Genomic DNA, 26,259 nt, shown 5'->3' on the forward strand with positions numbered 1-26,259 from the left:
AGAGGTTATTAAGGAGGCTCGTATTGGGCATGCGAACCCAATACCTTATCTTTTGACCTTTCGAGCTCTTTCTATTTATTGACTTTTGAGGAAGAAATTCATTTTAGTAGTGGATATTGTAATGATCCTCCAAGTCATTTTCTCTATATATTCTTGGTTTCAATAATTTTTACAATCCCTTATTGGCTACAGGTCATTTATGAATTGCCAGAACCATTGGTTTGGTTTTTGGGTAGTTTATTTGACTTTTTAGGCAGTTCATTTGAGTTTTTGCCTTGCAGTTTAAAAATTGATCTTTGTAAGACTCTGTATGGACTTTTGCATTTGTGGCTATCCTCATAGATAATTTCTTTTAGTGGTGGATTGAGTGGATCAGTATTGCGAGTTGCTTAGGTGTAGTATTTTGGTTTAAGTCCCTTTTCTTTGGCATATTAACCTTGCTATAATACCCAAGTAGTATTTGAAGTTATTCATTATTTATGATGCCACTTGCCCCAATATTGTTGTTATTAGTGTCATTGTTATGACATTTATCAATTCTTTCTTGATAGATGGAAAGACTAGCATTATCTAGTTAGAATTTTTTTCTTATAATTCTTGTCCTTTTGGCTTTGACAACTACCGTTGTTGTTTGTTTTTCCTTTACTATTAGAAAGGTTGATTGTTGAGCAGATTTTGAAAATAAAAAAAGTTTGGTCTTCGTTTTATGGTGATTCTAATTTTGGCTATCTTTTCTATGCCACCTACTATCATAAAAAGTTTTGAGGCTTGTTATTCTAAATAATTGGCTTTGTCTATCGGTGGCAGTAGTCTTCTTCGTATTGGTGTTGAGTTATATACTCTATTCTTTCTGCAACGTGGTCTATGGTTCAGTTGTGTTAAGATTGATGTAAAATGGGTGAATTCAATAATTTCTCATCTCAATGATTGCTCGTTCTAATATGACTTTGTGGGATGCTTGTGCTTGTTGATATGTGCTTGTGGATTAGTGGTCAATAACCAAAGTGGATGTTCTTAAGTTATTATTCACTTCCATAAATTGAATATTAATTTGACCAGATACTAGCTAAGATCATATTTTTTCTGAGTTGCTTGATATTTGGATACTATTAGTACTCTTTACCACCCTGGTAACTTCTTACTTATGCATAGTGTATTGATATCCTCAGCAAATGTGGAATTGATTGCTCATATCATTAGCCTATGGTTTTCCTCTATTGTAAGTATTTAATCAATGAAATGTTAGTTTCTACCTTTGTGGAACCATTAGATATTTGCTTAGTGTATGAAGGTGAGATTGGTTTGAGGGATATGTGTGATTTCTTGTAGTGAGATTAATTTGGGTATTTCACTTTAATAAAGACTTATTACCTTTAATTGTGATTTATGACATATTAAATGATGGCTTATAGTTATGATAGACCTTGTAGTATGGATGCTTACTCATAAATAGGATCGATTTGGATAGTTAAGATCGAGTAGCTCAACCTCAGTGTTAAGATATTTGGGTCACCTATGTACTTCTTAAGCAAGGAGACATGAAATACTGGATGTACTAAGGCTAGATTTGAGCTTTTTTTTTTGCCGAACAACTTCACTCCCTTTATGGGAGAGATTTTCAAATAATTATGACCACCAATCTCAAACTCAAGATCTTTATTGCGCACATCTGCATACGATTTCTGTCGGATCGAAGTTGTCTTGATCCCTTCTCTAATCTACTAGACTTTCTCTAAGGTATCGAATACCAAGTCAGGCCCTAACACTATGGACTGACCCACTTTGAACCAACTGATTGGAGATCTATATCTCCTATGTAGAGAGCTTCGAATGGATCCATATTAATACTATAATAATACTTGTTGTTGTATGCAAACTCAATCAAAGGCAAGTGGTCATCCCAACTACCCTTGAAATCAATTGCATACGCTCGCAACATATCTTCTAAAGTTTGGATGGTCCTTTCTATTTAACCATCTGTCTGGGGATTAAAGGTTATACTGAGGTAAACTCAAAAACCGAGACTCTTTTGGAATGCTTTCCAAAAAATAAGAGGTGAATGGGTACCTCTATCTGAAATGATAGACAACTGGACACTGTGTAATCTGACTAACACCTTGATATAGAGTTTGGCTTAATTTTTTGCTGAATAAGAGGTATGGACTGGAATGAAATAAGCTGATTTGGTCGTCCTATCTATAATGACCTAAACTGAATTATGCCAATGACGAGTATGGGGCAAACCCATCATAACGTCCATGTTCACTTCTTCCCACTTCTAGGTGGGAATATTGAACTCTTGCATGGACCCACTAGGCTTCTGATTCTCTATCTTAACCTACTGACATATAGAGAATTTAGCCACAAACTCTGCAATATCTTTTTTCATACCACTCCATCAATAGATCTCCTGCAAGTCGCAGTACATCTTAGTGGCCCCTGGATGAATAGAGTATCACGCACCATGCACTTCTGTAATAATTTGTTGCCTCAAGTCATCTACACCTAGCACACACAGACGATCTTGACAATGTAATACACTATCTCCCCCTTGGGAGAAAACCTCAACCTTCTGATCTCTGACTGATTCTTTTAACCTGACTATACTAGAAACTCTATCTTATTTTTCTTGCACTTCAGAAACTAAAGATCATTTTGACCTATTCTGAACCCATATACTACCTTTCACTGAATCGACTAAGTGAACATCTAGTCGGGCAAGCTGATGGAATCCTAAGCTAATGTCTTCTTACTATTCTCAGCATGAGCAATACTACCCATAAACAGTCTACAGAGAGAGTCGTCCACAATATTGGCCTTGCCCAGATGGTAAAGGACACTCATGTGATAGTCTTTAAAAAGCTCTAACCACCTTCTTTGATAGAGATTAATATCTTTCTGAGAGAATACGTACTGAAGGATTTTGTGATCTGTGAACACATCTACATGCACCCCATATAAGTAATGCATCCAAATCTTTAAGGCAAAAGCTACGACTGCTAACTCAAGATCATGAGTCAAATAATTCTTCTCATGGGGTTTAAGCTGTCTGGAGGTATAGGCTATGACCTTACCATGCTGCATTAGGACACAACCCAAACCCACTCTGGATGCATCACAGTACACAATGAACCCTACTAAATTGTCTGGAAGAGCCAAAACTGGAGCTGAGATGAGTCTAGTCTTCAACTCCTGAAAAATCTTCTTGAAGTATCTTACCATTGAAGCTTGACTTTCTTCTAAGTCAGTCTGTACAAGGGGATTCAATAGAATAAAATCACTCAATAAACCATTTGTAATAGCAAGGCAAACCCAAGAAACTCCTGATATATAATGGAGAGAAAGGACGAGGCCAGTTTTTTACTACTTCGGTCTTTTGAGGATCAACTCTAATGCCATCACTGAAAATGATATAACTAAGGAAGTCTACTGACCTTAGCCACAATTCACACTTACTGAATTTAGCTAACAACTGATGATTTCTGAGAGTCTACAATACTTTTCTGAGATGTTCTGCATGACCTCACTCACTGTGGGAGTAAACAAGGATGTCATCTATGAAGACTATGATGAACATGTCCAAGTACTACTTGAATACTCAATTTGTCAAATCCATAAGCCCATCACTGACCTCGATGGCAGTGTGAGGGCGAAGCCCCCATAGTATGGAGCTTTCTCAATGCCTTATATAAAGAATGGGATGCATGGCATCAAAGTTTAAATGTAATACAGGATGTGTGGTGATCAAGTTTACGTAGGCCTTGGAAAAGGCGTTATCTAAGACATATCCTAACATCACCCTCACATATGCTATACCTTATGCGGTGCACACCTTAACTTTAGAGATGGCTTGTGTGTTGCACACCCAACCGCACACCTTTACAGTTTTACTTGTGCGACTACCTATACAGCACCTAACCTAATTTATGTGATACCTTGTGTGGCGTACGCTTACCCTTGTACGATAACATGTGTGACGCAAAACCGTAATGCACATGCTCACTATTTTACTTGGGCGATGACCTATGTGACACACACTTAAACATTTACCTTCCCTTATGTGTCGTATACCCTTCCGAATTTAGCTTAGTACCCAACTTTTAATTGGGTCAATTTGATCTGGATTTCACTTTTTAAATAGACTCCACACCTAAATGCCCAAATTCATCCTTATTTCACCCCTAATCCGTATAAGTTTTTGCTCTCAACATTCCCCATGTCCTTCCAGATTCTTCTTTACTTCATAATCTCAACAATTCTTCCTTTATTTCTTCAATCTTTCATCTTTAAGGTAAGTTTTTCTTTTCTTAATCCTTAAGTGTTGTGACTTTATGTTGTAGTTGTGAATTGATTTTTTGAGGATTATGGACTAAATTCTTGTCATGGTTATGTCAAAGAGAGGTTTTGAGTATATTGGAAAGATAAACATCATTGTTAAAAGAGATGGTGTTGTGTGTATATTGATATGTTGAAGCTCTAAGGCATAACTTTTTTCAAAAATTGTTTCATTGAATTAAAATTGATGGAATTGAAGTGAGTGAATTGTATTGTGATGATAGGCGAAATTACGCGCCTATATCAATATATTGTGCCCATATTTTAGCTTAGTTTCGAGAACTAATTATCTATTTCGTACACTTTTAGTCCTTTTTCCTGTAAATGAGCTAACAAATGTGATTAGGAAAGTTTCAGGTATAAATGATGCAAAATACAGCAATTTATGGCTTACTTGACGCAAAAGAAAGCTCACAAACGAGATGGAAAGGAGCTGGACGCATAAAGGACTAAATCTGCTGCATGGAAAATCTGTCCCGGGCTAAAACAGCATTTCTGAAGACTTTGGGACTTACAGACACAAAGCTGGATTTTTGCCATAATACATTAACCTAGTGCAATTAGGTTATGTGTTTCATCATTCTATTTGGATTATAATTTTGTAACCTTACCCTAGTACAATTGGGTCAAGGATTTCATTAGTATATTAGGATTTGGTTATTTATTTTATTAGTTTAGTAGGAGTAGGATAGGAGTATTATAAATACCCTATCATGTTAGAGATTTTAGGAGGGGGGGGGAGACATTCTGACAATTCATTCATCTCCTTACAATTAAGACATCTTCCTACAACCCATTCTCAATTCTTCATTCTTCTACTCTTAAATTCCACAACAAGAGAATCGTTACTTGCTACGGAATCACTAAAACCACACGCCAAACACCTACTATTCACGCCATCCACCATGCAAAGCGTGATATCCTTCGCATTCATGGGTAACTAAATCTCTTAGTTGGGGTTATGGAAGCCGAATGAGTTACTATCTATAGCTATGAGTTTGTGAGTTCAAGACAAGTATATTGCTTATATCATTATTCTCTTCATCTTAAATCTACATTCTTTGCGGTTCAAACACAAGAACACGCCATTCTAACATCTAACCTGTTCGAGAGAAAGGTTATTTGTCTAGAAAAGAAGACGCATAGACCAACGCCAGTCTAACATCTGACTTGTTCGAGAGAAAAGTTATTTGTCTGGAAAAGAGATAATGTCAAGGTAGTAGGACACCCTTTCCTATTAAAAAGCTAGTGCCGTACCTGGACTAACTTCTTGGAGAATTCGTACCGTTAGTCACGCTTTAAGCTCGAGAGAGTTAAAGTGAAATAGTCCTTGTTTAGGTCGAGAGACGCTTGGATTTACCATCGACTACAATTCTCTATAAGCAATTACATGTCAAGACTCTACACACTCATAGCCAATAGAGACGTATACCTCAGAAGGTGGACATAACCCCAACGCCTCAATTCTCATTGTTTACAACACACGTGACAATCTCTCTTTATTTTGCTATTTTCAGTTCTTACATTCTTGTTTTGGTTACATACTACAATCCCCCCTTTCCTACGAAACTTGCACTAAAAGTCTAGTAATTTCTCTTGCTTGTTGGCCAAGCTATTCTCTGTGGGATCGATACCCAACCCAGGTTGGGTTCTATATTTGCTAACGACCGCTTTACACTCCCACGAGAGCTGTAGATTGAGCGTTATCATATTGTAACTAATGTCGGTGCACCATATCAAAGTGTATGTTGGTGAAGTCTGAGTACCCGACAATAACACTTAATTGGTTTATACTAACAAAGTAAGTATGGGGTGCTGAATTCACCATCTTTATCTTAATTGTAGTTAGTTTCATTATGTGTGGCTGATGTGGATGATGTGATGAATATAGGAAAAATGGCCCCGACGATGATCTCCATGTAGGTGGCATGACTCCTAATATGGATGACAAGTACTACTAGCCAGGTTCTTTATCCTGTCATTTACACTGAGGATAGTGCTTAGCTTAAGTGTGGGGTGGCTAGTTACTTTGCTACTTATTTTGTAAGAAAATAATACCTTCTCCTTAGTATACTTCTATGATAGGATTGGTTATTTTGTTTCTTTTTAGATGTTTGCTTGTTTGATTTAGTCATAATTAGGTGCTTTTCTCGATAATGGATGGATGGCGACTGTCTTAAGAGAAAATTAGTCATTTACTTTCATGTAACTGTTCTTGTGGATCACATGACATTATAGCATAAGTATGTGATGGATTATTACATTTGAAACGCCTAGGCTCTAGTTGTGAATCTTGTTGTGACTGCTAGTTTTATTTAAATTAATTTAATTTTTGGGTCGAGAATCTATAATTCGCCTAATTGAGTTGACCATATACCATGAGTGTGTAAGACTTTTGTATATTCCTTATTGCAACTGGTGCTAGAGCTTTCCTGGTGTGTGTGCAATGCGAAATAAAGATTGTGAGTATAGGAGATGATTTAGGCATTTCTTTGACAACCATTGTTCATGCCTTCTTTTGACCTACCTTTGCACATTATATTAGCTAGCCCCGTTGATCTTTAGCTTATTCTTTGTTAGCCTCATTTGTAGCCTAATTCATTCTGTAATAAACCATAATTTGATCCAAAAGCTTCTAAGCACTTTAATGTAAAATCAATTTGAGTTAGGAATTTGACAATAAGAGGAAAAAGGTGAAATTAATCTCCCAAAATCTAGTTATTGGCATGTGCAATTGATGTGGTTTGGAGTAGCAAAAAATGTTAAAAAAAAATTCTAAATTTTATCCCGAACATGTTACAATGAACCTGTTTTGGCCCTGGTCTTTTTGGACATTATGCACCCCAACTAAGGCAAATCGCTTAAGTTGAGTGTGGCTATCATAGGGGTGCGTAACATGAAATGGGTACAAAAAAATATATTTAAAAAGGTTGCATAATCCCACCATAGTGTTATTAATTGAGTTTAATGGGATAGGGTGAAAACAAAAGATATGGATAGATGAACGTTATGTAAATTGGTTGTTAGAAATTAGTCTCAGTTGCATAATGTACTGTATTAAAGCGCTTAGGAAAGATAGTTACTATTTCATTACAACCCACAAAAGACATATTCGATCCTAATCTTAGTATTTTGATATTAGTGGAGCATTAAACTAAGGAAAAGCATATGGTCATCAGTTGTAATTTGATAATTCTTTGTAAGAGTGAGCGCAACTTGATTTTTGTACCTATTATTTTTAAATTGCATGATTGTGAGTGATTATGGGTAACTTTCTTGTTGTGAGGGCACATAGTTGATGAAGTTTGGGTAATTTATATTATTTCTTTGCTTAAACGGTAAGCATGAATTCGCCAACTTAATGAGTATATTCTTAAGGGTAGGTTGTCTCTAGTAATGATTCATGAATCTACTTCTTGTTCATAATTATTGTGTGAGCCTATTTGAGCATCTTGTGTTTCCTTTGTGGGTGTTAAGACTTGTGTAGTATTCATAAATAGATAAATTTCTTGAGGAAGAACAAATATTTAAGTATGGGGAGGTGATCTTGGGTGTATTTATACGCCTAAGCACCATAACATACTCATATTTTAGCTAAGGTTTGAGAACAAAGTGCCTAGTTTCTTATGTTTTTACTCTACTTTGATGTAATTGATTTAACCTACGTTTTTAGCATGATTTCAGGTGTTAAGTAGGTAGATAAAGACATGATGGAGCTATGGATTGCGGATGACAAATCACACAAGAGAAAAGTAGCTTGTTGGACCAAATGTGGTGCCTAGAAACTATATCCAAGACTAATTTGTCATTAATAATTAGTTCAGGGACTTAGAAAGGAATTATGAGAGAAAAGATTATTAATAAGGTTTGATGCTGAATTTTTATCATTATTCATTATTCTGTATTAGTTTTTGAACAAGGAAAAAGGCGGCTTAGCATGGGAGAGAGAGAGAGAAAAATATTTTTTCTCTTGTTTTCACAATTCGCACGCCAAGAGCATCTTCTAGTTTTTGGTATGATGGATATTGCTATTGTGATTCCCATTTTATTCATGAGTAACTAATTTTATTAGTTAAGGTTATCGAGGCCTTGTAACATACACTCTATTACTTTGGGTTTTTGAATTCATTATGTATTAAACTGCTTATATCATACACTCTTCGTTTATCTTGAATTCTCGTGGTGGCAAACATAGAGGATATACCTTAAAACTCAACTTGTTCAATAGAAAGGTTGAAGTTTAGAAAAGAGAGTAGTGACAAGAAATAGGATTTCCAACCCCTATTTCATATCTTAATGCCTTAACAGGATTAACTACTTGGAGATTTCGTACTGTTTTTGTGAAAACTTTTGATTCGATAGAACTAAAGTGAATTAGTCCTTGATGGTTGAGAAACACTAGGATTATGTTATTAAATACAATATATTTCTCTATAAGCATGATACATGTATGAATTCGTAAAGCCCATAGTTAGAAAGTATTGATAACTATAAGGTGGACATAACCCTAGCTTGCTATTTCTTTGATTTCAAATACTACACATATCTCATATTGTTACTCTAAAACTATACATTTGTGAACTGAATCAAATCCCCCCCCCCTTTTTTTATAGAAACGAATGATTAAAAGTCAACTAATCTTCATACAACTTAATTAACACCATACTCCCTGTGGGATTCGACCCCAACCTAGTTGGGTGCTATATTTGACAGCGACAGCTTACTCTCTCTTAAGAGAGGAGTAATTTGGGCATATCACCTATGTGGAATTTTGTATCTCAAGACTCACCTAATTGAATTAATTAAATTATATTTCTAACAATACCAATTTTTCCTTTATTCGATACCCGAGCAAAAAGTCATGATCACACAAAGGTTATACATCACATGACAATTAAAGATGGCGACTAGATTAGGTGCGAGATTGGCATATTCGTCACAAACTAAGGTGTGCGATTGACATGTGCTACACAACCTAAGGTGTACGATTGGCATGCGTTACACAACCTAAGTTGTGCGGTTGGCATGCGTTACACAACCTAAGTTGTGCAATTTTCATGCTTCGAACAACAAAGGCATATTGCCAAAAGATGCTCTATTTTTACTTAAATCAAGGGTGCTGGAAGTCTTTTCACACTCCTAAACCGTCCCTAATCACTCCTAAATGATAAAAGGATCTTTAAACATGTAAATCCCAATCCCTGAACCCCAAGAATTCAAGTTATGATTCAAAAACCCTCTTTCTTTCCCAAGAATAAATTCAAGCCCCTTTCTCAAGAAATCAAGAATTCAAGTTTCCAAGTTAAAAAACCCACAATAAATCTTCAAGAAACCATCTATTGAGGTATGTGGGTGTTCATCAATGGGGCCTATTCACACATTGAGCCCAAAATCCTCCTCTTCGGTTAAAAATATGAGTTTTTCCTTTATTATGAAGTTTCATATGTTCAAGACAACTTTAATTCATTTTTTCCCTAGTAGTTTAAACTTAATTCATGACCACATATGATTCCAAAAAATAGTTAGGTCATCTTATATTTCAAGTGTCAATTTCCCATGCCATATCGAATAGAATTTCATGTTATCATATCAAATTGTGAATCTAGCCATGTAATTATGTTTTTTTCTCATGCTTTAACACATTACCATGTTCATGTTCATGCTTTCACTTATTTAGTGAATGCTTCAGTTTTGGGTCTTTGAACGATTATTTCATATTTTATTTTTTAAGATTTTGATATCATATTTTTAATCATTCAGTGCTTGTTGGTTATGAATACTCAATACCTATGTGTTTTACATGATTTTAAAATATCAAGTACTGAGTCAGTTAAGTCCTGAATCTTATCAGTATACTTAAATATTTGTAATCAGTAATAATGTCCAGTTCAGTTCAGTACCAGTATCAGTTTAATTGGAGGTAGAATTTAGCACCAAGTTAATGCAGGGATGGCAGTTCCTCCATCAGTTTAGGAAGAGTTGATAATAACAGTCCTTACATTCTAGAACTACACAACCAACATAGTGTATGAGGGATCACCCTTTAGTTTAGGCTTGACTTTCTCTTAGGAGTCACCCATCAGTTTAGGCTTTACACCCTGGTCCTTTAGGATAACATATTAGTGGATTCACACAGCCAGTGTTAGTACGCATGGCACTATACTGACATCCTTTAAATTGGGGTAACAGATTGGACCCTGATTAGCTCAGATTGGGGCATTTAAATTACATGATACCTCCCATAATCTCAGTCAGTATTTAGTGTATCTTATATCAAGTTTGCTTGACCAAGTAAAAGAATTTTCAGTTGTTTAGTAATACAGATTTCAGTCTTTCATATTACAGATCATGTCAAAAATTTATTTTATTCTTGGTCTAGCATTCTTACACTTGACATATGCATAATTCATGCTCAGTTATCTTATGCATCTTAGTTAGTCCTTATCCAACAAACCAATTTATTCAAACTACTAATTGCATACTTTTCTTCGCACTATGTTATTTTATAACATAGGTTTAGATGTTCAGTTTATTGACTGTTCTTAGATAGCTAGCATTACTCTGCAGCAATAGTGGTGAGTCCTCATCTATCGAGGGCATGATATGTTTTTACCTTTATTTTAGTATTCCCTTATGTCCAGTCAGTCAGAGTTAGTTGGGGGTTTTATGATAAACTCCTTATGATGTTTAAAGGCCTCCAGACAGTCAGTCAGTTACTTTTAGTTTTATCTGTTATTTCAGACATATCAGTATTATTTATCTTAGTATTTCAGATTATAGTATCTTATCAGATTATCTTATGCATATATTATTTTCATTACTATTTTGTTTGGTACTCACAACAAATACCAGCTCATGGATTAGCTTGTGGTCCCTCGTGACTGTTAGCACTATTGTCATAACTAGGGGGTAGCCTCGGGTCATAAAAAAACTTGGTATCAGAGCCAAAGGTTTTAAAGTATCATAAGGAGTTTGAAAGTCGCATTGAGTAGAGTTTTATGCATGGGTGTGAAGTGCACCACACTTATGGGCAAGAGGCTATGCAATATTTTAAGAATGTTTCTCTTCATTCAGTGTTTATTTTGAGTAAAAGAGAATGAGCTCTATTTAATTCCTCTTTCTAACTCATCTTTCCTTTTGTTTACATATTATACCTCCTAAAAGAAATAACAGAAGAGAAACCAGGGATAAGATGGCACCATCTATTCAGGAATATCCCCTGAACGACCATGTTTATCATGTTGAGTTAATGTATGCTTTATCGACCTTAGACGATTCTATAACTGCCCAGAAAAATAAAAAGACTGATATAGTGTAGAAAGTGACTGATATCATGGGCATCACTTACAGTGAGAGTGTATATATGGCTTCATATAAATCACAGCATGTAGCTCCACCTAGTTTAGATAGTTTAAGAAGGATCAAGGTGTTGACGCAGGGCCTGTAGTATGGGAAAAGTTTGCCATATCTTTCTTAGACAGGTTCTTTCTCTAGAGTTGAGAAAATCTATGGTTCAAGAGTTTATTAACTTGAAGGGACTTAGTATAAGTGTGAAGGAGTACTCTCTTAAGTTTACTCAGTTAGCGAGGTATGATCCAACTATGGTGGTCAACTCTAGGTCTAAGATGAGTAAGTTTGTGTCAGTTGTATTTAATAGTATGGTCAATGAGTATAGGGATGCCATGTTGATTAAGGATATACACCTATCTAGATTATGGTTCATGCTTAGTAGATTGAGAAAAAGAAGCTTATGGAGAAAAATAGATAGAGAGAGAGAGTAAGAGAGCCAGAACATGTAGTTTTAACTTTTCTCATTCAAGGTTGGTAGGTGGTAACCATTCCCAATTCTGCCAAAAATTTTCAGCCACAGCTCCAACTTTAGCTAATGGGCCAGTGCCTATGCAAGATAGTCGTGATAGAGCGCCAGGATCTAAGTATTAAGGTAGTATGAATAGTTTTTGTACAAATATGCTCTACAAGAAATATGGTAGGAACTCCCAGGGTGAGTATAGATTTTGTAGTGATTTGTTTTATAGATATGCCAAGCCAAGCCACTGGATCCGATAGTGTGCGATGATTTCTTAGAGGGGCAGAATTGATCGCCAGCAGAGCCAGATTAATTCTTTAGCAACACTAATAAGTCTCCATACTCAGTAGGGTTCCATGTCCGGTGCAACAAGTAGGTTACATCAGAATAAGATGTATGCTCTCCATACTCGTCATGATCAAGAAAGTTCTCCTAATGTGTTTACGGGTATGTTATAGGTCTTTCATCTTTATGTTTATGTTTTATTAGACCCCGGAGCTTCACTTTTTTTGTGACTCCTTACATAGCCATCAATTTCAATATCAGTTAAAAAATATTAGCAGATCCTTTCTTAGTATCTACTCCAGTGGGTAAATCTATTACATCTGATAGGAATACAAAAATTTCCCGATCATAGTAGCTTCAAAAATCACCTCAGTTGATCTTTTAGAATTAGAGATGACTGATTTTGATGCCATTCTTGACATGGATTGTCTCAACTCATGCTATGCCTCAGTTAAATGTAGAAATTGAGTCATTCAATTTCAGTTTCCTAATGAACAAGTTATTGAATGGATGTGTAGTACTTCAGTACCTAAATGTCAGTTTGTTTCCTACCTTAGAGAATGAAAGATGATATCCAAGGGGTGTATTTACCATCTTGTCTGAGTCAACGACTCAAATTTTAAAACTTCAAGTCTAGAGTCAGTTTCAACAGTAAAGGAATTTCCAGATGTTTTCCCAAATGATCTTCTCAGAGTTCTTCCCAAAAGGTAGATCACTTTGTAATACATCTTCTTCCAAATACCTAACATATCTCTATGCCACCCTATAGAATGGCTAAGCTAAGCTTAGGGAATTGAAGGAACAGTTAAAATATCTCTTAGATAAGGGATTCATCAGGCCTAGTATTTCTCCATGGGTCACTCCAGTCCTATTTCTGAGTAAGAAAGATGGTTCTCTCATAGTGTTCATCGACTACCATCAGTTGAATAAAGTCATAATCAGGAATACGTATCCATACCCCAGAATTAATGACTTGTTTGACAAACTTTAGGGTGTAAGTTATTTCTCAAAAATAGACCTCAGATCCAGTTATCATCAGCTTAGTATCAGAGAATATGACATTTCTAAATAGCCAGCATAACTCGGTATGGTCACTTTGAATTCCTAGTAATGTATTATGGACTAACGAATTCCCCTATAGCTCTTATGGACCTAATGAATAGGGTGTTTAAGTAGTACTTTGATATGTTTTTCATAATTTTCATTGATAATATCCTTGTCTATCCCCATAATTAGAATGATCATGCAAATCTTCTGTTGGTTGTGTTGCAGACCCTTAGAGATCATCAGTTATTTGCTAAATTTAGTAAGTGCAAATTTTGGCTAAGATTAGTAGCTTTTATTATTAGTATATCTTTCGGAGAGGGCATTAGAGTTGACCCTGAAAAGACTAAAGCAGTGATAAACTATCCTTGACCCATCTCTTCATCAGATTAGGAGTTTCTTGGGTTTAGATGGCTATTACAATTTTTTTTTTGAAAGATTTTCTTCTATTGCTTCCCCTATGTCTCCATTGACTCAAAAGAAAGTTAAATTTCAGTGGTTAGATTCTTATGAGAAGAGTTTTCAGGATTTGAAGATTCAAATCAGTTCTTCTCCAATCTTGACTTTGCCAGGTAGTTCAGATGGATTTGTAGTTTACTGTGATGCTTTTAGTGTTGGTCGTAGTTGTGTTCTGATGTAGAGAGATGAGGTCATCGACTATACCTCCAGATAGCTTAAACCCTATCAAAAAAATTATCTGGCCCATGATCTTAAGTTAGCAGCTATTGTTTTTGCCTTGAAAAATTGGATGCACTATCTTTATGGGGTTCATGTTGATGTGTTCTTGGATCAAAAGAGTTTTTAGTGTATGTTCACACAGAAAGACTTGAATTTTTATCAAAAAAAGTCACTTGAGTTGTTAAAAGATTATGATATGATTGTGTTGTATCATCCGTCAAGGCCAATATAGTGGAAGATTCCATTTGTAAATTGTCCATGGGTAGTGCTGCTCATGTGGTGGGAGAAAAGAAGAAATTAGTCTAAGAGGTTCATCATCTTTCAGAATTAGGTGTTCAGTTAGTTGATTCATCTAAAGAAATTATATGGGTCAAAAATGGTTCAAAATCTTCATTGGTTGTCGAAATAAAAGAAAAATAAAATAAGGATCCCAGTTTTATAGATTAAAAAGTAGAGGTTTTATCCCAAGGGAGAGATGTTGTTCTTCGTTGTTAGGGAAGGTTATGTGTTTCATGTGTTGTTGGGTTGAGATATTTAATTTTAGCAGAACTTCATAATGCGTGAATCTCTATTCACCCCAGAGCCACTACGATGTACCATGATTTGCTCTAAATATAATTGTGGGGTGGTATAAAGAATTATATTGTAGATTTTATGACTATGTGTTCAAATTGTTAGCAGGAAAAGGTTGAGCACCTAAGGACTAGTGGTATATTGAAGGAGTTCAGCATCCCCACTTGAAAGTGAGAAGTGGTGATCATAAATTTTATGATAGGGTTGCTTAGTACGCACTGTTAGCATGATTCAATTTGGGTTATTATAGATAGAATGAAAAACTCAACGCATTTTTTGCCAATTCATACTTCGTACTTAGCTAAGGATTATGTTAGGCTTTATCTTAAGGTGTTTGTGAAATTGGATGGGGTTTCTTTATCCATTATTTTAGACAGAGGTACTCAGTTTACCTCTCACTTTTAGAAGGCTTTTTAGAAGGGCCTTGCTACCCAAGTTCATCTAAATACAGCTTTTCATCCTCAGACAGATGGTAAGGCAGATAGGACCAGTCATACCTTAGAAGACATATTGATGGACTGTGTTATTGACTTCAAAGGTAGTTGTGATGACTACATACCTTTGATTGATTTGCCTATAAAATAGTTATCACTTCAGTATTCAGATAGCTCTATTTTAGGCTCCCTATGGGAGGAAATGTAGATCTCCTATTGGTTGGTTTGAAGCATATGATGCGACTTTGATAGGGACAGATTTGGTATTTGAGGTTATGGAGAAAGTTTAGTTAATTCAGGAGAGGCTGAGGGCAACCCAAAGTCATTACAAATCTTATGTGGATGTGAGAAGAAGAGATCTTTAGTTTGATTTGGTGACTTGGTCTATTTGAAAATTTATCCTATGAAAGGAGTGAAGAGATTTAGCAAGAAGGGAAAGCTCAGTCCCCATTATGTTGGCTCCTATTGAATTTTGAGTCATTTTTGGAAGGTAGCCTTTGATCTTGAGTTGCCTGTAGATTTGGAATTAGTAAACTTGGTGTTCCATGTTTATTTGTTAAAGAAGTGTATTAGTGATTCAGCTTATGTTGTTCCTTTAGAATGTATGGATGTTTAGGATAGGCTTTCCTATGATGAAGTTCTAGTTGATATCCTTGATCATCAGATTCATAGTCTAAGAAATAAAGTTCCCTTGGTTAAAGTTCTATGGTACAATCAATCTGTTGTGCAAGCTACTTGGAAAAAATAAGAATATATGCAAACCAAGTACCCTCATCTTTTCCTTCTATTCTCATATTCAACTTGAGGTAATAATTTTATTTAGTTTGATTCTTTTCCGCTCACAGTTTAAACTATGTAACCATTCCCATGTCATTACATGCATTCACGAAATCAGTTCAGTTCATGTATCATGCTTTAGACTCAGTTATCTAATCATGTTTAAAGTTAGGCATGTTCAGTATACGATCTCAGTTGCCTTAGTGTTTTCATTCCTACTAGTTTCATTCGAGGACGAATATTCCTAAGGGGGAAATATTGTAACACCCCACATATTTCTAAGCTAGAACTCAAACTGTCATTCCTACGTGTATAAACTCTAATACAACAATTCATATTTGAATACATGTTTCAAGATCATTAGTATAGTGTGAAGAGAGCTTATGTGGTGGGAAAATATTCATAGAAATTATTTAGAGCAATATAAGCTAAGAGCCTTTGGTTCGGCCAAATATTGGTATTTGATCAAAACAAGTGGCAACTTTGAACGTGTATAACTTCTTACCTATGTGGAATTTTGTATCTCAAGACCCACCAAATTGTAGATAATTGAGTTATCTTAACAATAATATCAATTTTGCCTAAATTAGATACCCGAGAGAAAATTTATGATCATGCAAAGGTCGTGCATTGCATGACAATCACAAATGGCCACTAGATTAGGTGAGCTATTGGCATGCTTCGCATAACATAAGGTGGGCGATTTCTATGCGCTCCACAATCTAAGGTGTGAGATTTGCATGTATCGCACAACCTAAGGTGTACGATTAACATGTGCCACCTAACAAAGGCATAGTGCCTAAATTTTCTCCATTTTGACTTAAATCAAGGGCATTGAAGTCTTTTCACACCCCTAAACCATCCGTAATCACTCCTAAATAATATAAGCAGTCTTTAAACACATAAATTCTACTCCCTTAACCCCAAGCATTCATGTCATGATTCAAAACCTTTCTCCTATCCCAAGAACAAATCAAAGCCCCTTCCTTAAGAAATTAAGTATTAAAGCTTCCAAGTTCAAGAAACCCACAAGAAATCTTCAAAAAACTATCTATTGAGGTATGTGGGGGTGCATTAATGGGTTCTTTTCACCCATTAAGCCCAGAACCCTCCTCTTTGATTAAAAATATGAGTTTGTCCTTTATTATGAAGTTTCATATGTTCAAGACAAGTTTAATTCATTATTTTTCCTTAGTAGTTTAAACTCAATTCATGACCGCGTATGATTCCATGAAAACTTAGGCTATCTCATCTTTCAAATTTTAGTTTCTCATGCCACATCGAATTGAATTTTATGTTTTCATATCAAATTGTGAATCTAGCCATGTAATTATATTGTTTCTCATGTTTTAAGATATTCCCATGTTCAAGTTCATGCTTTTCACTTATTTAGTGAATACTTAATTTTTAGGTCTTTGAACTATGATTTCACATTTCAATTTTTAAGATTTAATATCGTATTTTTGATAATTCAGTGCTGGCAGTTTATGAACACCTAAAACCTATGTATTTTACATAATTTCAGAATTTCAAGTACTAAGTCATGAATCTTATCAGTATACTCAAATATTTGTAATCATGATGAACACTATCAACTATGTATTAATATCCAGTTAAGTTTAGTTCAGTTCAATACAATGTTAGTTTAGTTGGGAGTAGAATTTATCACCAAGTGAATGTAGGGATGGAAGCTCCCTCATTAGTTTAGATAGAGTCATTAGTAGCAGTCCCTACATTCTAAAAATATGTAGCCACATAGGGTGTGAGTGGTCACCCATTATTTTAGGCTTGAATTCTTCTTAGGGTCACTCGTTAGTTTAGGTTAGACACCCTGGTCCTTCGGAAAAATAGATTAGTGGATCCATACTGCTAGTATAAGTGCCACGGTACTGTCACCCTTTCAACTAGGGCTACAGGTTGGACACCAATTAGCATAAATTGGGACATGACAGATACATGATACCTCCCATAGTCTCAGTTAGTATTTGATATATCTCAGATCAGGTTTGCTTGACAAAGTGTACAGATTTTTAGTTGTTCAATCATACAGATTTTAGTCTTTCAAATTATAGATCATGTTAGAAATATGTTTTATGTTTTGTCTTGCATTCTCAGACTTCACATGTACATTCATTCATGTTCAGTTATCTTTTGCATCTCAGTTAGTCCTTATCTCACATACTAGTACATTCAAATTACTGATAGAATACTTTTCTTTTCGCTATGTTTTCTTATGACATAGGTTCAGACGCTTAGTTTCTCGACCGTTATTAGACATCTCAGCATTATTCAGTAGAAGTAGTGGTAAGTCCTCATTCATCAAGAACATAATATTATTTTACATTTATTTCAGTATTTCCTTATGTTCAGTCAGTTAGAGTTAGTTGGGGGTTGTCCCATCAACTCCTCATGATGCTTAGAGGCTTTTAGATAATCAGTTAGACAATCTGTTTGGTACTTTCAATTTTTTCAGTTGTTTTAGACATACAAGTATAACATATTTTAGTATTCCAGATGTACACTATCTTATTAGATTATCTTTCTCACATATTGTTTTTATTACTCTTTTATTTAGTGCTTATAGCAGGTACTAGCTAATGGGCTAGCTTGAGTTTACTCATGATTATAAGCACCATTTTTGTGACTAAGGGGTAAGCTCAGGTCATGACAATAAGGCTTGGGCAAATTGAGATGACCCAGTAGTGCATAATATTGTGAATGCTCTGGGGTTACCCTTTTTCTACACCAAGGACCTAGTCATGACTGCACTGCAGTGGTGCACACTATCAACATCCGAAAACTTCACTCCTTTTTTTTGTGAACAATTATTTCATGAACTTGGTGTATCCATACATATTCTCTAACACCTTAAGAAGAGGTAAGTTCAAGCATAATTGTCTCAACTTCTTAGTAAATTGCTTGAACTTACCTCTCTATTTCTTTTGCATCAATCGGTGAGGAAAAGGTTGGGGTGGTCTCAAGATCTATATGATTTCTTGCTCAATGACCAGACCCTTACCTTTATCTTCAGAAACTATACCTTTATCACTTGTTACTTTCTCAGACTCATAACTAGGTTGTGGGGGATCTATAGTAGTGATACCACTCCTCGTGGTAATAGCAAGTAATGACCATAGTTTCTAAAATTTTTCATTATGATGCTGGAAAGGGTAGCTAAATGCCTCTAGTTCAAAGTTTTTGACATCTACCCAAATTAGTGCTCCAACTACCTGATAGTAGTGGCATGTGACTCAACCTTCTAGGTTAACCATGAAATACCAACCTTAATCTCCTTAAGGATGGTCTCCTGACTTTCTTGAACCTTCACTAGTTTTGCTAGCATCACCTTCATTCTTGATTCTGCATCGTGTCTACTAGGTGAAATATACCTATCTCCTTTATCTTTATAGTCATCCTTCTTTCTCCAGTCTCTATTTCCCTCTCTACTACAGTCTCTATATTTTCATAGTAGTTCAAACCTTGGTTCTATTTCCCTCGATCTTGGAAACCCGCCATTTAATGATCTAGATAAATAGCTTTCTTTTCTAATTATGAATCATATGTTTTGGAAGTTGACCCCTGTGTTGCTAATGCATTCACTTTCTCAGAATTCACTACTGCAAATTGCTTTTCTAACACCCATAAATCAGTCAAAAGTAATGCAATTTCTTATGCTACTATATTATCAGTTGCTCTCTAGTCGCATGAGGCTCTAATAGCATATGTATTAGATAATCTCTTAGCCTCTTGAGTTTTCCACCCTTGGTTAGTAAGTGAAATTTGATCCAACATCTGTAAAGCTACCTCCCAAAACAATCTTATAAAATCTCCTCCATAGATGGTATTTTCTATGGCTCTGGAACCAATGGTCAAGGCTCTGTAGAATATCTTTGATAAGATCATCGTTGAAAAACTAATGAATCGGCACAAAGCTCAACTTCTTCTTAATCTTGAACCAAGCCTTATCCATGGACTCTAACTGGAGCTGCCTAAAATTATAAATCTCATCCTTGAGTTGGAACATCACTTATAGAGGAAATAACGTATTTTAAAATTGCCTACTCAACTAGCTCTAAGTAATAATAGAGCCTCTTAGAAATTCCCTTGACCATAAAGATATTTCTTCTATAAGTGAGAAGGGGAAAAGCCTCAGTCTAAGTGCTTCCTAATCTACCCCTGGAATGGTATATGAGATATAGATCCCATGGAAATTGGTAAGGTATAAATTTGCATCACCGGTAGATAATCCTGCAAAGACACCCTTTAAATTTAGAAGTTGAATCATGGCACTCGTGATGTCAAATTTGATGGCTGAGGGCCAAGAAAGAGGTACTATGGATCAAGTCTTGATTGGCACAACGTATCGTAGATCTTCTTCATCATTAAAGTATGGTTGCATGTACTGATAATCTAGGATTACTTAAACATAGTACCTCTAGCTTATTTTTAGTTTCCACCGAATACAGCTTGACGATTTACTACTTGTCTCTACTTAGTAAGATCTGTTTCCCTAGTTTCTCTTTGAGCTTTTTTCCATTTCACTCTTCTCAGCTTCATCACAAGATAATAACTTAGTCATTTAACAATCAATAATATCCTGTACTCCTTTCGGGGGAGGCATAATATGTCGAACCCCTCCGGGATTCTCAACTCTTTTCTACTCAAAAATCATACCAAGTGCTTGCAGGATCCTTCCCAAATTTTTATTAACTGGGAGTAAGGGTTTTCCTCTACTCCATGTGCTAATCATACACCTGTGTATGCCCAATTTATAACAAAAACAAAAAAACTCAAAAACTACATAGCTTAATATTAATAATTAACATTTTGTTCCTCAGCAATAGCGCCAATTTTTTTATGATGTCCGAGCAATACCTCCTTTCAGATAATGGTACAATAATTGTCAAGATTTAGTAACCCAACTAAGGTTGGGGTTGAATCCCAAGGGAACACGTGGCTTTGCATATCATAGTAGTTATAGAACAGAAAAAGTAAATAGAGGGTTTTATTTGTTGTAATCTTGAATAAAGAATGTTATTAACTTGGTTAAATCACTCATAAGTGAACACTAGGATTGTGTTCTCCCTGGAATGTCAACTCCGTGGGCTTATCGTGCATCGTTAAACCAATCTAGTACCTTTCATGCAAAATCAATAATTTATGTACCTTCTACAATCTTTTGTACTAGTAGAAGGATTTTACTCTTTACCTTTTGAGTATTAGGGTGTCGCACTACTAAAACTTATCTTGATCCGAGTTATCTATTACATTTTAAGTCTCTAGTTATTAGAGTAAACCTAACTATCTTACCTAGATAGAACCTAGAAGCATCGATAGTTAAACTTCAAATTACTATTGTTTTTATCTTTTCCTGGTGACTACTTCTCTTTTGGAGTAAGTAGCAATATCTTATTAAGATACTAATGTTTGCAACCATTAAGAAATCAAACATTATAAAGATAAAGCAGTACATGCCATTGGTATGGTTCAGATCAACAATAGCACTTCCCCTACTTTGACTATTTTCAAGGTTTCCACAACCCTAGCTATAAGTTTTAGCCGTTCATGAATATAAAGAAATCAATAACATTCATAAAAGAAAACACAGACAAAATCATAATAATAAGATGAATAAAAATCCACAACCATAATTGAATAATTAATCAAACTCAATAGAAGGAAATCCTAAGATCAAAGATGGATCTTGGAATCAAAATACGTTTTTGAGAGTCAAAAGTACGTAACTCCTACTAAACAGTATATAAGGAGTATTTATTGTACATGAGAAAACCCTATAAACAAAGCCAAAACAAAATAGGAGAAAACCATGTCAGTGGCAATCTGCTCTCTATACCTGCGGCCTGGCATACGCACAGGTAGTACCTACAGTCTAGCACAGGGTGCAGGTGTAGACCATAAGTTGCAAATGGACAATTTCCTGTATGTTAACTCTCGAGATTTTGGGTTTCTAGCACCCTCTTTGTCAATATGTGGTCCTTTGTATACTTGCGGTCCGTATGTTAGCTTAGTAGGTGTCGGGAGTCATTTTTGCAGCTTTTCTTTGACTCTCGAACATGCATTGATCACGGTCAAGCCAAAAAATAACCCAAATATCCATAATCTCTTGAAAAATGTCCAAATACCTTTTTTTTTACCTTTTTTTTGAACTTAGAGTCCAAAACATAGTTTCTAGCAAAACATACCCAAAACAGATCAAATCTAACAACAATGCCTCAGAAACTTGCATATTTTATTATTTTTCAAAAATTTGCTTATTTTCCTATCTTTAAGCGTCGAAACTGCTATATCTCTGTAGCATGTTAGCATCTACCCCTTTGAGTCTAGATATGCCCTATGTATGGAAATTATATACATGTATATATGTATATTTATATGCAGTTTGGGTATGATGTCCATATTAGGGATGCTAGTTATAACTCGCAAATGTTTAATATTTATAAAGCGGTATACTTGATGATTAGTGATAAATAAGGGCAAGTAGTGAATATTGTTTAAATGACTGGTAAATGATGCTAGTAGATAAGAAAGGATTAGTTGGTAAATGATGTTTAGTTAATAAGTAATGTAAGTTGATAATTTACGGCTATTTAACAAATGATGACTAGTGGATATATGGTGAATAGTTTCTTAAGTGATGACTAGCGTTTATATGATGACTATTAGTTAAATGGATAAGTTAATAAGATTTGATTAGGTAATAAGTAGACTTGTGAGTATCGATGGAAATATTAGTAAATGATGATAATATTATAGAATGTGCGTACTTTGTCTAATGTTGGTTAATTATGAAATATTGGTAAATGACCGATTGAGGATAATTTTGGATTGATGGTTAAATGATAATAAAAGTTAGCTATAATTTTGGTTGATTTCTTTATTCTTATCATGAGTGTATTCTCAGGTTGTATGTGAGGTTTTTATGAGTTCTTTACTTTTCTACACCAAATGGTGTATGGGTAACAATTTTATATTTATATTTGTTATGCTAATGCTTTATGATACGTTATTATTCCAAATTATATATTCATTACGTTCGAGCAATGATTGGCATGTGTTGATGCCTTATGTTATACTGTTATTTTAGTTTAATTACTTATTATGTACAACAATGTTGGAGACAATTTAGGTTCATTCTTGTACCTAGATTTAGTTATGTTATCTTACATTTTATCATACTTATATTATGATTTAGCTCAATTGTCCAATGATGCGTACCTATTATTTTGGTACTTGTATTAAACTTTTGTACCCTTTTTATGCTGATCTGAGTACTAGCTATCATTGTTGATCGTTGTTCGTACGGTGATTGACTTTTAAAGATAGATTGATCTCTTGGAGTTTGAGTAGCTCATTACCCTCTATATTTATTTTCACTATTTTTTTTTTGAGACAGATATATATTAACTATTCTATACTCTTAAATTATATTGATACTATTAGATGCTCTTGTACTGGTTCTACCAGGTCTTGGGATGGTATCTCGTATTACATGTTTTATCTATTTAGAGCATTATGTTTATTTATGAATTATGTCCTTAAATTTCTCCTATGATGGGACTTTTCTATAAAATTAACCCATTATATTAGCTCTAGGTTATAGTTTGGCTGACCTAGTGGTAGATTTAGGAGGTGCTATCATGACTCATAAATTGGGTCGTCATAAATTAGTATCAGACACTATGTTTCACTAGTTTATTGGTACAGGAGTAAGTGTCAAATAGAGTCCTACATATCAGAACAATAAGATCTATTTCTTATCTTTGAGAGGCTATGGGACATTCTTAGGAGTTCATCACTCTTTCACTCATATCATTCCAAGAGTCTGAGTTGGTTTGTAGAATTATTGCCTTGACTTTACTCTTCCGAAGATGGCCAGGACACGTGCTACTGCTATACGAGATGAGGGTCTTGAGATCAAACCTAGGGATCCTACTCCTATTTGTGGATGACGTAGAGGTCATGCAAAACTACAAGATATGTCCTTATTTAGGGTCTAGGATAGGACACCTTCCCAAGATCTTATTTCTGCTTTAGAGCCAGAGGTTTTTTTTCCCCTCTAGCGAGGCCTAGGAACCAACCCAGGCTTCACCAGGGTTTATTTCTTCTTCCGTGCTCAGAGATGAATTGGTTTAGCTTTTGGATTTAGTTAGTGGTACATAACCTAATGGTGCATAATCTATAGATTAGAGTGATACAAAGGCGAGGGTCTAGTTTGTAGCTGCGGCTCATAGAGTTCAGGTTCCTCCCACACCGGTATTTGCTTAGTAAATGGTTTCCTATCCTACTATGTCTTTTAAGAAGTATAATATGTTGGTTTGGTTCTTGAGATTAGCTTCACCCAGGATTCTTAGTGCTCTAGGAGAGGATGTATATGAGTTTTTGGTTGCTTGTAAGGATAGGCTCTGTAATTTGGGCCTTCTTGAGTCTCGTGGTATAGATTACACCATATTTTAGTTGGACTTGCTTGCTAGATATTAGTGATAAGGTCTTATGGATTCCATACTAGCTAGATCTTCTCCCTTCTTATGGACTCAGTTCTACGAGATATTATTTGAATAGTTCATGTCGTACAACCATAGATATTATTTAAGGGATCAGTTCTCTAGATTGGACCAAGTCTCCATGATAGTTCTAGAATATGAGTTTTATTTTCTCGAGTTGTCTAGGCATGTAACTACTATTTTGGATACTGAGAATTAGAGATTTTGCTACTTTATATGATGATTGAGACTTCCCATTCACATGTCTACTTAGAGTTAAATTGTTATGAATTGGTCTTTTACTGAGGTGTTATATTGTGCTTGAGTAATGGAGGTTATGCATCGTCAGGGCCGTGATAAGATGATGAGATTTTAGGATAGATTTTTTTAGAGCCATTGTAGTTCCCAACACAGAGATGGTAGCTCTCAGAGTAAGTATCCTCCTTATCCAACCTATCAGGCTTAGAGTCAGACTAGCTGACCTATTTAGGCAATGCTTCATATTATTAATCAAGGTCAGTATAATGTCATAAATTGTTCTGCTAAAAGAAGTGGCCAATCTTTGAGAGGTTCATCTTTTGGTTATCCTAGTTGTGGTGGTTACTCTGGGTCAGCTAGATTTGTTTGTTTTGGATTAGTTCCTATCTTATGTTATACTTGTAGAGCTTTAGGTCATAATTCACAAGATTGCCTCAGTCGTGGGGTGATTGTTGTTTTAGCTCTAGTTGTTTTCCCTGGTTTAGAAGTTCATACCTCAACTTAAGATGGTTCTCATGGTCATACGGGTTATTTTAAGGGTACTAAAGGAGTTTATCAGGAAGGTATGATAGGAGGTCAGTCAGATGCCCAGCCAGATGGTGGGCGTGGTCAGTTGTATGCAGTACCTGCTAGGCCCAAGAAGGAGACATTAGATATTGTAGTTATAGGTACTATTTTGGTATGCTGTCAGTCAGGCTTTACTTTATTTGATTCAAGATCAAGTTATTCTTATAAATCTGCTTATTATGCACTATGGTTTGAGTTATCTTGGTATTTATTATCTGTGCCATTTCACGTAACTACTCTTGGGGGTGATTTTTTAGTAGTGGATCAACATTCTAGATCATGTGGTATGCTTGTTAGAGATGTTAATACTTATGTTGATCTTATCATTCTTGATATAATGGATTTTGATTTGATTCTAGACATGGACTGGTTATCCCAGTTTCATACGGTCATAGATTGTTTTGCTAAGACTTTTACCTTAGCCATGCCTAATGTACCCCCAGTCGTAAGGAGAAGTTAACTATGAGCCAATGAGGATTTTTTCGTTCGTTCAAGGAGGCTTATTTTAGGTCTTGTGAGACTTATCTCTCTTATATTTTCGATACTACTGTGGAGGGTCCGTAACATGACTCTGTTCCTATTGTTTTTGACTTTCCTAAAGTGTTCCCTACAAATCTTTTGGTTATTCACCTTATCTTTTGAGATTCAGTTTACTAATGATCTCAAACCTGACACCCGACCTATATCTATGGCACCTATCATATGGCTTCTAAAAGCATAAGAAGCTAAATTCTCAGCTTTAGGATCTTCTTAGTAAGGATTTTATTAGACTGAGCATGTCCCTTAAGAAGATCCTATATAGCTTGTGAATAAGAAAGATGGCTCTATGTATATGATTTTAGGCATCTTAATAAGGTGATGGTGAAGAACCGTTATCCTGTGCCTCACATTGATGATTTATTTGACCAGCTTCAGGGAGCGACAGTTTTTTTATGATTGATTTGAGATCTGGTTACCATCAATTGAGTATTTAGGTGGAGGATATCTCCAAGATATCCTT

This window comes from Capsicum annuum, chromosome 12, assembly GCF_002878395.1.
Source record: "Capsicum annuum cultivar UCD-10X-F1 chromosome 12, UCD10Xv1.1, whole genome shotgun sequence".
In the NCBI taxonomy this organism is placed as follows: Eukaryota; Viridiplantae; Streptophyta; class Magnoliopsida; order Solanales; family Solanaceae; genus Capsicum; species Capsicum annuum.